The following is a 3,001-nucleotide window of genomic DNA, read 5'->3' as shown; positions in this document are numbered from 1 at the left end:
ATCATGGGCTAAGCTTAAGAGCTTCCCCCGGTACTTAGTTGGAACCACCAACTGTTTTTGCGGCTGCCATTCCTCCCGGTGTCCACCAGAAAGAATTTCCTTGTATAAAAGTCCTTGGTCTATAACAAACCGGGATCGATTAGAAGAGCTGAGAGGCGGTGGGGTGCTCCGTGCCACCGCCCACGCTTTCTGAAGGCTGTCATCTGCTTCCTGCTCAGCCTGGAACTGTTCCCTTGAGGCTGGGGTCACCAGTTCTTCCTCAGACTGTGGACTTGGGCTTGGTCCCTCTGGAAGCGATGTAGGTGATGGGGTTGTTTCCGTTGCTGGTGAACCGCTCTTCGCTGGTGCACCTGAGGGTATTTCAGGCTCTGGCTGAGCCTTTTGGGTATGGCTGTCGTGTGCTTCTGCCAGTTCTGGCTCGCTGGCGCCCTCTGGCGTTGAGTTTGAAGATGTGGTTGCACTTGCTGGTGCTGGTTGCTGTTCCAGTTCCGGGCCTGGGACTGGAGATGCTGTGGCTGTTTCAGTGGTAGGCATGGAATCCGGGTCCACTACCTCTGTCTGGGTCTCTGGTAACACAGACGGGGCCTCTGTGGACGGCTCAGGAACAGGAATGGGTCTGGAAGCTTGCCTGGTTTGGCTACGGGTAACCATTCCCACTCTCTTGGCCCGCCTCACCTGGTTGGCCAAGTCTTCCCCCAGTAGCATGGGGATAGGATAATTGTCATAGACTGCAAAAGTCCACATTCCTGACCAGCCTTTGTACTGGACAGGCAGTTGAGCTGTAGGCAAGTCTACAGCTTGTGACATGAAGGGGTAAATTGTAACTTTGGCCTTTGGGTTGATGAATTTGGGGTCAACGAAGGATTGGTGGATAGCTGACACTTGTGCCCCCGTGTCTCTCCACGCAGTAACCTTCTTTCCACCCACTCTCAAATTTTCCCTTCGCTCCAAGGGTATTTGAGAGGCATCTGGGCCTGGGGATCTTTGGGGTGATGGTGGTGTAATGAATTGCACTCGCATGGTGTTCTTGGGACAGTTGGCCTTGATATGTCCCGGTTCATTACACTTAAAGCATCTTCCATCTGATGGGTCACTGGGCCGAGGTGAGTTACTGGAGACTGGTGAGGTTGAAGAGTAGGGTATCTGTGGCTTTACTTGGGTGGTATGTAGGGTCTTTGGCTGTCCTCGGTTGTAGGGTTTATGGTCTGTGTGCCCCCTGGGGTAATCGTTCCCCTTGACAGTAGCTTTTTTGCTTTCTGCCAGTTCCATCCATTTGGCTCCAATCTCCCCCGCCTCAGTGATAGTTTTGGGATTTCTATCTTGTATGTACCGTGTGATGTCTTCAGGAACACCATCCAAGAACTGCTCCATTTGTATGAGGAGATTCACTTCTTCCAAGGTTTGAATGTTGTTTCCTGTTAACCAGGCCTCATAGTTTTTTGCAATGTAGTAGGCGTGTTTGGGAAATGACACCTCTGGTTTCCACTTTTGGGTTCTGAAGCGCCGACGGGCATGATCTGGGGTTATCCCCATCCGGTATCTGGCCTTGGTTTGAAAAAGTTTATAGTCATTCATTTGCGGCTTGGGCATTTCAGCTGCCACCTCTGCTAAAGGTCCACTGAGGTGTGGCCTTAATTCTACCATGTACTGGTCTTCGGGGATGCTGTACCCAAGACAGGCTCTTTCAAAATTTTCCAGGAAGGCCTCGGTGTCATCACCTGCCTTGTAGGTGGGAAATTTCCTGTGCTGTGGAGCAATAATTGGCGCCGGGTTGTTAGGGTTGGCTGGCACATGCAGCCCAGCTTTTGCCATCTCCAGTTCATGCTTTCTCTGTTTTTCCTTTTCTTCATTCTCTTTTTGTTGTTTTTCCATTTCTCGGCGGTGGGCCAACTCTTCTTCTTCTTGCTTCCTTCTGTGGGCCAACTCATCTTCTGCTTGTTTCCTTCGGTAGGCCACCTCTTCTTCTTCTAGTTTTCTTTTGTGTGCTGCCTCTTGGGCTGCCTGTTTGATGCTTTCTTCCTTTTCTTTCAGCTCCATCTCTTTTTGTTTTATTTCTAGTTGTCGCCTGTGTTCAGCTTCTTTGATTTGGTCTTCGGCCTCCATTTTTGCCTTAGAAGTCATGATTCCTGCTTTCTTGTGTTGGGGTGCCCTCCGGTGTTTATCTTCTGCACTGCAGGCTCTGTTGCCTCCTGAAGTCTGCCTAGCAACAGTGCTTTTTTCCTTTTCTCTCTCTAGCTAATGTTCAATGAAGGGAAACCAGAAAAACCACTTAATTTGCATGCATATAAGTGCTGGTACTTGCCACCTAATGGGAGGGCTATTGCATGACAAAAGACCCTCAACAGTCTTCTCGCTTAACATGCAAACCACAAACTGCTAGAGAGAGCAGAAAAAAAAAATTCTCTCTGGTTCCCTTTTAAAACCAAACTGTTTCTCTCTGCTAAAAAGCCCTTAGCAGAGAAAAGAAAAATATAATATTCCTACTGGCTTCTGGATTCTGTCTAGATCCCACCGCTGCTACACCATGACATAACCTTATTCCCAGATTTGGACCTTAGCGTCCAAAATATGGGGGTTAGCATGAAAGCCTCCAAGCTTAGTTACCAGCTTGGACCTGGTACTTGCTGCCACCACCCAAAAAATTAGAGTGTTTTGGGGCACTCTGGTCCCCCTGAAAAACCTTCCCTGGGGACCCCAAGACCCAAATCCCTTGAGTCTCACAACAAAGGGAAATAATCCTGTTTCCCTTCCCCCCTCCAGGTGCTCCTGGAGAGATACACAGACACAAGCTCTGTGAAACTACACAGAGTGATTCCCCCTCTCCGTTCCCCAGTCCTGGGAACAAAAAGGACTTTCCTATTCCCCAGAGGGAATGCAAAATCAGGCTAGCCAATTCAACACACACCGACCTCCCCTGATTTCTTCCTCCCACCAATTCCCTGGTGAGTACAGACTCAATTTCCCTGAAGTAAAGAAAAACTCCAACAGGTCTTAAAAGAAA

The sequence above is a fragment of the Gopherus evgoodei genome, chromosome 6 (genome assembly GCF_007399415.2).
Source record: "Gopherus evgoodei ecotype Sinaloan lineage chromosome 6, rGopEvg1_v1.p, whole genome shotgun sequence".
In the NCBI taxonomy this organism is placed as follows: domain Eukaryota; kingdom Metazoa; phylum Chordata; order Testudines; family Testudinidae; genus Gopherus; species Gopherus evgoodei.
This window is presented reverse-complemented; position numbering follows the sequence as displayed.